A 14,485-nucleotide genomic window follows, 5' to 3' on the forward strand; every position below is an offset into this window, starting at 1 on the left:
ACACATGGTACTTGTCTTAAGACAAGGTAAGACCCTGCACAGTCACACACTTGCATCTCTCTATGGAGCCTTCAGATTCACTGAAGATAATAATGCTGCAAGACTGGTGGCTGAGCAGGATGCTTTAAACCATGCCCAAAGTTCTAAGGTTATTAGTTTAACTAGTCAACCTTGTGCTGCTTTAATATCTGCTGAGAATGTCCAGTTAGATTCTATGAAGGAGATGCTGAACAGTTTTCTGAACTCAGGCCTGAACAATGAAATCAGTGATGGTGGTGATGAAACTGACGATGATGATTTGGTCGCCATGATTGCTAAGACCTTCAACAGGTTCAAGCATAAATCTAAAAGATTTAATGGCCCAAACAATGCTTCCAGCTCCAACTCTCTGGATAAAGCCAATCTTACCTGCAATAAGTGTGGTAAGAAAGGTCACTTTATGAAGGAATGCAAATCTAGTCAGATGAAGAACCAAACTGGTTCATCTGTCCCTAATGTTGGAAAACGTGTTTAAGCACGTTCCCGGATCGATTAACACGAGATCTATACAATCATAGATGTGCGGAATCCGTCTATGATCGTCTTTAGGGTTAATTAATGATTATCATGATAAACACACACGAAGATAATAAGAACAGGAGATAAACACGAAAATACAATCATTAATCATATGATTACAAGGTGAATCCGTATGAAAAACATCTACAATGATTACGGATTACAATCATTGAGACGAATCGTGATAGTTTGGGCGGTATCTCGAGGTATAGATCTCTACCTCCAGAACCTAGTGAATGACTCTATATTGCAACTAAATCATCAACCTAAATTCGTGACCTAAGACTTATATTTATAGGCTGAACAAACAGACTGGGCTGTCAAATTCGTACAAACGGGCTGGGCCTTACTAACATAATAGTTCTTACGAACTTAATCTTCGTAAGGCATATATGTACGAAGTTAATAGTTCTTACGAACTTAAACTTCGTAAGCATAATTGTACGAATTTCTCAGCCTTTTAGAATTATTGCATCGGACAACAAATTGTGCACTTTATGTGCTCTAACACCTAATTTTCAAAAATCTGATGACTCTTACAAAAATAAATACAAAAAATTGAAAGCTCAGATTGCCCTCCTTTCACTTGAAAAAGAAAATGATAATAACAAGTGTCTGGTGGCAAATGTTGAAGAAAAATGGGAACTCTCTGATGACTCATCTGATGATGAAGAGGAGATAAGAGATGTTTGTTTTATGGCCCTGGAAGATAAGCAACAACAACATCTGGTGAAGGACGATGTTGTATCTGGAAAATGGGTAGATATCATTCTGAAGAAGGTATATGATTATGATATCGAAACTGACACTGAATCAAAACTGGACATAGCTGAGTCACTAAATGGTGATTTGTTATTTGTTGAAACTGTTAGAACTGATGGAGAGATGTATCTTGAAACAGTTCTGACTGAGTTAAATAATTTAAAACCAATGATGAATGATTTTCAAAGTGTCCAGTTGGCTCTCAAGGAGTCAGTTGCTTTAAATGAAGCATTGGAATTAGATAACCAAAAATTAAAATCTGATCTGGAGAAAGAATAAATGGTTATCAAAACTTGGGTTAGGGCATCTGGGAGAAATTATGATGCTTGCACTAAGACCATAAATGCACAAATTAGAGCCATTAGGGCTGGGGATGTGCAGATGGCAGCAGCAATTCCAGATATTCATGGACTGCCTGAAAGTGTCAAGATTGAGACCCCTTATGACCAACCTGAGTGTTCCAAAAAGACTAAATCTGTTGAGACCACCCCTCTAAAGTCAAATCTGGAGCCAACAAGGCTAAAGCTTCAGTTAAAAAGGCTACTGGTGAAAAGCCTTTGCCTCAAAAGTCCAAAGAGCCCAAGACTTAAAAGACTGAAACCCCTGCTAAATCCCAGTCCAAGGTTTAGCTGCCTGAAGAAAATAACATTTTATTGAGATTGGAAGGGCAACTCCAACTATTGTCTAGACAGGTTCAGAGTTGCACTGCCAAGATCAAAAATCTGGAGGGAACTTCAACCTCTCCAGTTGTCAAGCAAAATGTTAAAGAAAAACCCCTTTTAAAGCAAAATAAGAAACAAGTTGTTCAATCTGGAACAAAATCTGGCAAGAAAAAGGGTATTGTTCCCATCATTTCAAAGAATTTTACTCCTGAAGTTGGAAATTCACCAGCTTCAGCCTCCAGTTCAAAACCACAAGAATCAACTGAGACTTCCCAGGGAGAATCTGGTGAACCCATCAGCAGATGGGTTCCCAAAAAGAACTAATGATTTCTGTGGAGGTGCAGGGCGATCGAAAGAAGAATACCTGGTATCTGGACAGCGCAGCTAGTCGGACAATGACCGGATGTAAGCCCCTGCTTGAAGAGTTCACTGTCCAAGATGGACCGGTAGTGACCTTTGGAAATGATGGAAGTGGAAAAACTGAAGGATATGGTATAATCAATAATGGACAAGTCCAGTTCACTAAAGTTGCTTTTGTCAATGGTTTGAAATATAACCTGATAAGTGTCAGTCAACTGTGTGATGATGGATATAAGGTGTTGTTCGATATTGCTCAAGGTAGCATATTTAACAAGGATTGGAAAGTGGTGATGATTGCTCTAAGGAAAGGAAATGTATATGTCATGGACATGGAATCTGCTCCTAAAGAACAGTGCTTCTATACCAAGGCAGATGAAGACACCAACTGGTTGTGGCACAAAAGGTTATCTCATCTAAATTTCAAAAACATTAACAAGTTGTCCAGAAAACAACTTGCAGATGGGATTCCTCAGATTTCCTTTAAAAAGGAAAGACCATGCCCTGGGTGTGAGATGGGTAAGCAGAAAAGAGCCAGTTTCAAGACAAGGCAAAATTTTAGCATCATTGAACCTCTTCACATGCTTCATATGGATCTATTTGGTCCAGTGAATGTTTAAACTAAAGCTGGCAAGAAATATACTTTAGTTGTTGTGGATGAATACACCAGATTTTGCTAGGTGGTGTTTCTCAGATCCAAAAGTGATGCAGCTGCTGAAATCATCTCTCTCATCAAAAGAATTGAGCTCAAATATACTCAAAAAGTGTGTCAGTTGCGTAGCGATAATGGTACAGAATTTCAAAATAAAGTACTTGAATCATTTTGCAATGACACTGGCATTTCTTAGAATTTCTCTTCTGCTCACACACCAGAGCAAAATGGTGTTGTTGAGAGAAAAAATTGCACGTTGATCGAAGCTGCCAGGAGTATGTTATCTGAATCAGGTCTTCCAACTAGTTTTTGGGCTGAAGCTGTGGCAACTGCTTGTCATACCCAGAATAGGTCAGTCTATATCAAGAGACATAGGAAGACTGCTTATGAAGTACTCAGAAAGAGGAAACCAAATATTGCTTACTTTCATGTATTTGTTAGTCCAGTTTTCATCTTAAATGATGCAAGTCAACTTGGCAAATTTGATGCTAAGGTAGATGAAGGAGTATTTCTTGGTTATTCTGATATCAAAAAAGCCTTTAGAGTTTATAATTTTAGACTTCAAAAGGTTCATGAGACAATTCATGTTACATTTGATGAGTCCAATGAAGCAATTAATAAAAGACCAAGCCTCGATATTTCTCCAATTGTTCCAATAAAGTTTGGAGAACCTGACCAAGTTCATCAGTCACTTGGTTCTCCAGAAGATGTTTCCAGTCAATCTAGATTGGAACCAGTTAACAAGAAGAAATGTTCCACCAGTGACACACCATTCTATCCCTCCATCAGTTTTAACTTACCACATAAACTGGTGATTAGATCAGATGTTCGTGCCACACAAATATCAGAACTTGAGTATATCCAGATTACTCCAGAAAATCCTCCAAACTCTCCAGTTCTTCAAGAAATGCCTTTGAATGAAGAATTTCATGATGCCAATCGTGAGCTAGTTGATTCTGATGAAGATGTTGAAGTAGTCTGGACTGATCCTCAACTAGTTACTACAACTGTAGAGGCTCCCCAGGTGACTTGCACTGATATTGTACCACATAATCCTAGTCAATACACTAGGTGGGCTACATCAAATCCAATTGAACAGATTGTTGGAGATCTAGCTAGTGGGGTTCAGACTAGAAGAGCCACCAGTGAACAATGTTTAAACGTCACCTTCTTATCACTAATTGAACCGAAGAAGATCGACGAGGCTATGGCAGATCCAAGCTGGGTTGAAGCAATGCAAGAAGAGCTCAACCAGTTCGAAAGGAATAATGTTTGGGAATTAGTTCCTTGTCCACCTAGCTTGAAGAAAGAGCTAATTGGAACTAGATGGGTCTACCAAAACAAGATGGATGAAGATGGTAATGTTGTAAGAAACAAGGCCAGATTAGTTGCCAAGGGTTACTGTCAAGCAGAAGGTGTTGATTTTGATGAAACTTTTGCTCCAGTTGCAAGACTTGAGGCCATAAGAATTTTCTTGGCATATGCAGCCCATCTGCAGTTTAAAGTCTTCCAGATGGATGTCAAAAGTGCGTTCCTAAATGGAACTTTGGAAGAAGAAGTGTATGTTCAACAGACACCAGGTTTCATCGATGATAAGCATCCACATTGGGTATATAGACTGAACAAAGCTTTGTATGGTCTTAGACAAGCCCCAAGAGCCTGGTATGATACTTTGACCAAACATCTCCTCAAAATTGGTTTTAAAAGAGGTGCAATAGATAATATCTTGTTTATCTTGAAAGAAAAAGGTAATATCTTATTGGTACAAATTTATGTTGATGACATTATATTTGGGTCAACTGATGATGGAATGTGTAAGAAGTTTTCAAAAATTATGTCTCAAGAATATGAGATGAGTTTATGGATGAATTAACATTTTTCTTAGGTTTACAAATTAAACAAACCATGGATGGTATTTTTATTAACCAAGAAAAATATGTCAGAGATTTGTTAAGAAAATAAAAATATGATTCAATCCCATCGAAAACTACACCTATTTCAGCACCATTGAATTTGGATTCTGGCCCAAATGGCAAACCAGTGGACCAAAAAGAATATCGTGGAATGGTTGGTTCACTGATGTATTTAACTGCCAGTCGACCATATATAATGTTTGCAACATGTCTATGTGCCAGATTTCAGGCTAACCCAAAAGAATCACATTTGCATGCTGTCAAGCGCATTTTCAGATACCTGAAAGGGTGTCCTAGCCTTGGTCTTTGGTATCCCAAAGGCTCAAGTTTAGATCTAATGGGTTATTCAGATTCAGATCATGCAGGTTGTAAGATAGATAGAAAGTCAACAACTGGAGGTTGTCACTTTCTTGGAGGAAAACTGGTAAGTTGAACCAGTAAGAAGCAGACGTCAGTCTCTATGTCCACTGCAGAAGTAGAGTACATATCTGCGGCCAGTTGTTGTGCCCAGATTCTCCGGATCAAGAACCAGTTACTTGATTATGATCTCAAGTACAAAAGAACTCCAATATTTTGTGACAATACTAGTGCAATTGCTATATCTCACAATCCGGTGATGCACTCGAAGACAAAACATATTGACATCAGGTACCACTTCATTCGTGATCATGTTATGAAAGGAGACATTGAAATTCATTTCATCCCCACTGATAAACAGTTAGCTGATGTTTTTACAAAGCCTCTTGATGAGAAAACCTTCAAACACCTCATCAGCGAACTGGGTATGTTAAATCCTCATTAAACTGGAGAGACCCTCCAGTTGAGGATGGTCCAGATGATCCTTGATTGGTTAGACATTGAACGCCTTGATGTACTCGCAAACCAATCCTTGATCAAATGGATCTCATTTTCCGGGGAAAAGACTCTAAACATTTTTTTTCTAATTAAAACTCGTTTTATTTTGAAAAATGCAACTGGAAAACCTCTCCAATTGAAACCGGTACCTGGAAAATTCTACAGTGTACTTGTTTGGTCTTGTCTTAAACTGACAGTCAACCAGAATTTCATAACGTTGTGTTTTACTTGGTCAATAGTTGTGACACCTCTTGCACTCAAGTACCTTTATCTAGTTGCAACCGTCATCTGACGTGTCAAGGTCATTTTTGTAAAAAGGTAACACTTTTTTATGGGGATTGTAAAAAGTTAGTGGGCGTGTGGAAGTTATGCCGTCGTAGCATTTAATGCTCCGCAGTAAAAACTGTTTTATTTTCAAAATTCAATTTATTTTTCATGAAAATGTCAAATCAATTTATATTTTGATTGTAAAATTTCTTTTGGGCATTTGCTTTGGGAATTCAATTTCATTATAAATACCCTGATTTACTTCAACACATTTACTTTCTTTTCACATTCCTTCATTTACTTCCCAATCATCAAAACCGCTTCATTTCTTTCTCTGTTTCATAAATCAAGAAACCTAATTCCAATATTCTCAATTTCACTTTCATATCATACTAAAATGGCACCTAAATTAGGGATGAGCCGAAAATCCCAAGTCCCGAGTTCCGTCTCGGTACCGTCCCGATCCCAGTACCGGGAAGTGGTACCGAGTCCTACGTGGGATCGGGACCGGTATTGAAATTTGATGATTTTCGGGATTGGGACCGGGACGGGACCGGGAAAATCCCGCGAACTACGGGATTTCCCGGTACCGTCCCGGTACCATCCCGATCCCGCCTTATTTGGGACCGAGACCGGTACCACGTTTTTGGTTTTTTCGGGACCGGTACCGTCGGTACCGGGACCAGTACGGGACGGGACCGGTCCCATGCCCATCCCTAACCTAAATCATCCAGATCTCGTGACATTAATCTCCTAGAAAGAGTCTTTGTCCCCTCACCAGATGTTCGTCAGGCATCTGGTGCTCCTGGCAATACTACGCTCATCAAATTAAATCCAAACAATCTGATGGCTAGTTTGCAAGGAAATTGTGAAGTCCCTCACCGATGGTTTAACTCACGAGTGTAAAATACAACAAGTCAAGTATGCACTAGATGAGGACTAGTATTTACGTAAATATAAATGCAAGAATATAAGTAAGTAAATACAAGACTTAAGCAATAAATAAGCAAGTTAAATAAAGGTGGAACACGAAAGTAATTTTCAATGTGTATTTTATTTATTGATGTATAAACAAAATACAAGGTTGTTGCGGAACCTAGATAATACTAAAGTAAGTATCTAAACAACCTTATGAATTACAAGTGATCTATACTTGCTAAATAATTTCCTTTATCGAAATACTTAAAGTTGTGAAGTATAACTGTTTGGATCGAGAGTATTTAGACAAGTTCACCAAATTGCCAAAGTAATTTGAAAGAAGAAAATGACTTAGTATTTATAGGCAAAATAATCTCTACAGTGATTATTTTGCTGTATAAATGTGGTTGGGAGCATTTAAGGAACTTTGGTATTTTCTTTAAATGCAATACTAAAAGTACAAGGATAAAGTCACATTGATAGTGACTTGTCACCTTTTAGCCAACCACCTTTACACGCGTGTAAAACCTTTAAAAGGGACAAAAGAGATATCCGGGTAAAGCGTGTAAAGGCATAAAGTCAATTCCTCGTAATCAGTGTTCAGACTTGTATGGTGTAGAACACTGACAAGGACTCCAGTTGTTGATCTGGTAAGTCTGCCAGTGGGCTCCGCCACATGTCAGTCTTCTTCTTCAAACTTCAGACTTTGTCTTCAGTGAGAATGTTCTTCAGTGGAGTATATCTGGACTGGAGTGAAGTTCAATAAGCAAATCTGAAAGACTCCAGATTTCCTGTACAAGTAGATGCTTACTGGACTTACATAATTTCTGGACAAATCTTCATGATTACTCCAGTCTTCAAGTCTGGAGCTAGTCCAGTAAAAACTGGACCTGACAAATTCCCCCTATTTGTTTAGAAATTATGCAAGGTTTTTCAAGCTTCTATCTATACAATTATATGCTTGAAAAACACTTGAAAAATTTGACTAAGTCTAAATTTTGTTACTGGAAAACACCTTATAGATCATCAGTGTTTCCAGTTTCATCTTTTCATTCTATCTTAGACTTAATTTGATCATATACTTGTGAAAATAAATTGCAACATTAATGACATTACATCTTTTGCAATAAGTTACAATTATATTTACATACAACAAGTAAAATGAGAAAAAATAAAGAGTCAGGCTTGTCTCTTTGGAGCACTTCCACCAGCTTCTTCAGTAGCCTTCCTCTTAAAGCTTGGAGAGTCTTCTGGTTTCCTCATTCCCAGAGTGACTTCCATCATCATGATCCTGCCATGCTCCTTCTCAATCCTTTTCATAAAATACCTCACATCAACAGAAATAAGCTGAGGATTTTCTTTGAAGTATAAGCCAATTTCTCTGAGTTCAGACCACCCAAATGCCCTTACTGACGTACTTCTTCTTTCATCAGTGAAGTTTTCTTCCCTTGTCAGTTTTACAAAAAATTTTGAGTAGGCTTCATGGTCTGTGGCCAATCTAATCTCTGCAGCAATGATTTTCCTGGCATCAGCTCTATAGTGCATTCTTTCATTGTATTCTTGCCTTACCTTTGCTAGTCTTACTTCTTCTTCAGTCTCTCTGGAGATGCCTTGTGAATTTGCAACTCTTTGCAATTGAGTCCTGCTTATGCTCCTGGACACATCCAGAGGAATGAAGTTGCTTAGATCAGCATCTCTCTCTGCCTTTGTTCTCCTTGGTGGCTTGGATATACCTTTCATCTTTTTCCTATACTCATTTTCCAAGGACAGAGCATTCTTCTTTGCTTTTCTCTGAAGCTCAATCAACTCATCCTTCCTGGCAGCAATCAATTCAAGTATACTGACCTCATAAGTTTCAGCATCGTACATCTGCTCATCTTGGGCGTATACAGAACGAAGGCGAACATCATCCATCACTTCTAGACATTTAGTGACTCTGGGATCATTCTTCATGTATCTATACACATCAATGTGCACACTAAGACGGCCAACATTGAAAGCATCCAGTGTTCCCCTTTGTGCCATATCCATCTTTTGTGCTTCCCAGTCATTCTTCAGATTTTGTTTCCAGATGTCAATTAATATGCACTCCTGCTGAAGTTTTCTTGATCTTTCTTCATCAGCATTAGGCAAGAAGGCAATAATATCCGTGTCTTCACCTTCTTCAGTATCTTCACCATAAATGACATGAGGCTTTCTTTGCTTTTTGAATGTAGCCAAATCTGGGAAGTCCTCAAACTGAGGTTCTGACTCACCAGCTTCAGTACTGGCATCCTCTTCTTCATTCTGCACACTGGCATCAGTACCAGTTGCTTTTTCCATATGAGCAATGGCTTCAGTGCCAAGTGCTTTCTGAACCATTTTTTCTTTTGTCTTGGTAATCTCATCAATACCAACTTTCAAACTGCTTTCCCCCTTGGAATGACCACTAGTCCCAGACTTGAGGGCATTCCACACATCTTCCAGTTTGTTTCTATCAGAGGACCCAAAAGTTTTACATTCAGGGGTCATGATGGCCACAGATGTTTTTAACTGCTCAAAGTCTCTTTTAAGAGATTGGACTTCAGAGACCAAGTCCTTTGGCATTTCATATTTTATCACTTTCTCAACTTGTGGCAACAAACTATCCAGAATAGTTCTCAACACTGACCCAGATATTTCTTCAGTAACTTCCTTCAGCATGTCAGCTCTTAATTTTCTGGCAACTTCATCACTGATGTTGCTGACAACTGAATTCTGGTTAAGTGTTGGCCTTCTCTCCATATATTCAACTCTGGTAACCAATTTCTGAACTTCATCAGTCAAGCTGGACAAGGGACTAGCAACACTTATCTGAATAGCAGTTTGCACTGATCTGACCAACTTTTCTTCCAAGCCCTGGACTGCCACTTTAATTTTCTCAGAATTGTTATTTGTGGCCAGTTTTAGTTCATCCAGCTTCTCAAAAACTACCTTCTCATTACCAGCAAAAGCAAGCATTTCTGACCTCATATTATTTGAAAGTGAGGATTTAAAGTCAGAAACTACCTGTGAAGAAGTCTGGATGGATCTTTCCAGGTCCGCCACCTTAGTAAAAAGGTCTTGGAGCTCGGTTGGAAAACTGGTGGAAAGATCACCGGGAGGAGTTAATCTGGTGGCCTGAGATACTGGAGCTTCAACCTTTGTAATGTCTTCATTCTGGTTGACAGCCTCCAGTTCCACCAATGGTTCAGAAATTTGTTGAACATTTTGTGGAGAAGAGGGATTTGTTAGAGGTGTGTTTGTGTTGATGATTCTGGTGGTGCTTGATTTTCATTTTGTATTGGAGAGGATGGTGGTGGTGAAACTGTTGCATTTAATTCTTCAACAACTGTACTGGTGATATGACTGGGAGATCTTTCAATATTTAAGTCATCATCACGAAGGAAATCCATATCTTCATCAAAGTCTTGATCAGAAATTGGAGACTCCATTTCAAAATCTGGCATTCCTTCTGCCAATTGCTCACCTACACTTCTATTCAAATCAATCTGGGCTTCCTGCCCCTCAACATTCACCTGCACATATTCATCCACTTGTGGCTCAACCTGCTCCACAATCAAAGATCCATCCAGATTCATAATGTCACCAGCCGTAGAATGTGGGACTAGAATCACTAGAGGTGAGGCTCCAGTGACACCAGTTTGTGAAAGAGTTGTGTCAGAAATGTGGCTTTCAATGTTTAGTACAGACACAGACTCTAACAAAGGTTGGGATGACCTTTCAGATACTTCACCACTCTCCCTAACAGAAGTTTCGAGAGTGATTGCTTGCAAGTTTTCCCTTTCCTGTTGGGAGGAATCTGGATGGTTGGCTTCAGTAATACTGGGAATGACCAAATTTCCCCTTCTTCTAAGTCTTCTGAGCCCAGTTCTTGGTCTAGAGGAGATTGATGGAATAGAAAGGGAAGACTGCTCTGGATTAGGAACCTCTTGAGTATCTTGAGGAACCATTTGGTCATTTTGTTCATCAGCAGTATTTTCATCATCATTTTTAACAACTTCCCTTCTAAAATTATTCAACATAGCTTCAGGAATATCAACCTCCAGATTATGTGACACCAAATGGTTCAGATCACCTATATACTCAGCCATTGAAAAATGACTTGAGCCACTTTCATAGCCCTCACCCAGTTCTCTCTTGAAAATGATAGACAAAAATCTAATAAATGGGACATTTGCTTTTCTTTTGTGTGTCCTCAGTCTATCAGCTAAATCATTGAACAAAATTTGGGCGAAATCAACCATTAACCCATACCATAAACAATAAGCTATTAATAACTGGGTTCGATTAATCTGATCTAATCCTCCAGACCCACTTCCTAAACATGAAACAATATGAGTAAAGAAGTATCTCCATGAGTCAGACAACCTACTCATATATATAGTACCTTTTCTCTTAAGAGCACCATGCTCATCAACAATATCTGTGTATCCCATCTCCCGACACACTTGCCTATGATTCACTCCAGTTGGAAGTTGAAGTGGCAACTCATTCACTGACAAGTAATTCAGTCCAAGCGCCGTTCTGAATGAATCGACTGTTAAAGTCAGAGGAACACTTCCTCTCTTCAAAGTATAATGAACGGTGGCATCATCACCAGCCTAAAAGTGAGCAGTGAACCAGAACTCACAGAGATAACCATGATACATTTTGCCAGGATTCATGGTTAGAGCTCCATAAAGAGGAGAACTGAGAAAGAATACATTAAGTCGGCCAATGAGCGATTGGGGATCATGAGTTCCGGCCAACTTTGCCATCCAATTATGCATATTGATTCTCTTTTTATCAGTATCGATAATAATGCCAGGGGCTTGTTCAACATGTTCAGGAGGAATGTATGTATTAGTTAAGAGGTTTCTTTCTGTGCTTGCTTGTCTGGGAGCCATTTGGATATTGAAATTGAAATTGAAAGTGATAGGAATTTAGGGTTTTGAAGAAAATGAAGAATTTATGAAAGAATTGATGATAGGAATTTGCAGTTAATAAGAAAGAGATTGATGAGTGGAATTGAAGGAAGAAGTAAATGAAGGAATTGTAAAATTTTGGGAGTTAAGATTTTCAAAGTAAATGTAAAAAGTGAGAGGATTGGGGTATTTATAGATGAAAGAGAAAATAACCATTAGATTTCAAAAGGTTATTTTGAATTTATACAAAACAGTTTTTCATCGACTTTTGAGATCCGCATTAAATTCATCTATCAACAGTGACGTTTGACAGCCCACAAAACTCATTTTTCAACTTTTTAACTTCCCAAGGTAACAAACCATCATTTTATTTGAATAATATCTATGCCACGTAGGATAAAGATAGTTTCCCACTAAAAAAAATGTTGCTTACGTGGCATCACAACGACCAAGTATTAAAATTGTTATGACTGACGAACCATGACTCAATTTAATGCATCTGGAGGATGACTAGTCACTCCAGTTTCACTAGTGGATTAGGCCAGTAAAACATGCATTAATGGTATACTGAAGGGACACTCCAGTAAATACCCAGATTTGACCATTCTGGTAATCCTTAAACACGCACATCAACTAATATAAACAAACGAGAGGGACACATTTACAAGCAACTGAAGTTACTTCAAACATGCACATCAACTTGTCCAGTATTAATGAGAGGGACACATTTACAAGGTACTAGAAACATTTTTCAAAAAAATTTGTCCAGTGAGAAAATAAATTAATAAATTCCCCCTGAAATTTAGATATATAAAAAAAATGTGGTTAGAGTCTTTCCCCCTAGAATGGTGATCTATAAATCTATCAGTGCAAAGATAGTATCACAAAGGCGTTTGATAGCTTTACTGGTATAAATTTATAAATCTGGAATCAAAGAACCCTGTCAGTGTCACAAAGGCGTTCATAACAAAGGTTCTAGATTTATGGGTTCAACATTCCCAACTCACCAACAAGATAACGAAAAGTTTTCTCATCCAAAGGTTTAGTAAAAATGTCAGCGAGTTGTTTGTCGGTGGGGATGAAATGAATTTCTATGTCGCCTTTCATAACATGATCACGAATAAAATGATACCTGAGATCGATGTGCTTGGTTTTGGAGTGCATGACTGGATTATTTGAGATAGCAATGGCACTGGTATTATCACAGAAAATTGGAGATTTTGTATACTTAAGACCATAATCAAGCAACTGGTTCTTCATCCAGAGTATCTAAGCACAACAACTGGCTGCGGATACATATTCAGCTTCAGCAGTAGAGAGTGAAACTGAAGTTTGCTTCTTACTGGTCCAGCTTACCAGTTTGCCACCAAGGAAATGACATCCACCAGTAGTGGATTTCTTGTCTATCTTACAACCTGCATGATCTGAATCTGAATAACCCATTAAATCTAAGCCTGAACCTTTAGGATACCAAAGGCCCAAACTTGGGACACCTTTAAGGTACTTCAGTATGCGCTTTACAGCAAGCATATGAGATTCTTTTGGGTTAGCCTGATATCTGTCACATAAACATGTTGCAAACATTATATCTGGTCTACTGGCAATCAAATACATCAGTGAACCAATCATTCCTCTATAGGTAGTGATGTCCACTAGCTTACCATCAGGATCTGAGTTTAAGTTCAGTGGTGCAGAAATTGGAGTTGATTTTGTTTGGGAAGAATTCATATCAAATTTCTTTAATATATCTCTTGATTAATAAAAATACCATCACTGGTTTGTTTAATCAGAAGACCTAAGAAATATGTTAATTCACCCATTAAACTCATTTCGTATTATTTTGACATTATTTTTGAAAATTTCTTGCACATATTTTCATCAGTAGAACCAAAAATAATATCATCAACATAAATTTGTACCAGCAGAAGATTACCTTTTTCTCGAAGAATGAATAAGGTATTGTCAATTGCTCCTCTTTTAAAACCATGTGCCAGTAAGTGTTTAGTCAGAGTGTCATACCAGGCTCGTGGGGCTTGTCTGAGACCATAAAGTGCTTTGTCCAGACGATACACCCAGTGAGGATGTTTTTCATTGATAAAGCCTGGTGGTTGCTTGACATAAACTTCTTCTTCAAGTGTTCCATTCAAAAATGCACTTTTTACATCCATCTGGTAGACTCTGAACTTGTGATGAGCAGCATATGCTAAAAGCATTCTGATAGCTTCGAGTCTAGCCACTGGAGCAAATGATTCATCAAAATCTTTTCCAGATTGAACATACCCCTGGGCAACCAATCTGGCTTTGTTTCTGATCACATGCCCATCTTCATCAACCTTGTTTCTGAAAACCCATCTGGTGCCAATAGGTTCTTTCTTTCCAGCAGGAAAAGGCACCAGATTCCATACCTTGTTTCTCTCAAACTGGTTAAGTTCTTCTTGCATAGCAATAACCCAGTTTGGATCTTCCATTGCCTCGTCAATCTTCTTCGGTTCTATCAATGATAAGAAGCTGACATATAAGCATTGATCACTGGAGGCACTTCTGATCTGAACCCCTCTAGTGGGATTACCAATTATCTGATCAATTGGATGAGCTCTTGTCCACTTAGAGTAATGA

The sequence above is a fragment of the Erigeron canadensis genome, chromosome 8 (genome assembly GCF_010389155.1).
Source record: "Erigeron canadensis isolate Cc75 chromosome 8, C_canadensis_v1, whole genome shotgun sequence".
Lineage (NCBI taxonomy): Eukaryota > Viridiplantae > Streptophyta > Magnoliopsida > Asterales > Asteraceae > Erigeron > Erigeron canadensis.